The sequence below is a fragment of the Barbatula barbatula genome (genome assembly GCF_947034865.1).
Source record: "Barbatula barbatula genome assembly, chromosome: 12".
NCBI classification, from domain to species: domain Eukaryota; kingdom Metazoa; phylum Chordata; class Actinopteri; order Cypriniformes; family Nemacheilidae; genus Barbatula; species Barbatula barbatula.
Window position 1 is genome coordinate 10295576 of NC_136775.1, and position 231 is coordinate 10295806.

Consider the following 231-nt stretch of genomic DNA (forward strand, 5'->3'; position numbering starts at 1 on the left):
AGAAAAAATACCTAAATCTCCAATGGTCTCCATTAATTTCAGAAAATCTGAAAAATGTCACAAACTGTTTAAAAAACTTTAAATATGAACTCAGGCCTATATTGTCAAATGTACCCAAATCCAGATCATTTTACGTCAATTCATTTAACAGCTTCATACTATATCTTAATAATTTTCAAAGAAACAACTGACACTTCAAATCTCCAAAGCCACGAAAGACCAAATTCTGAG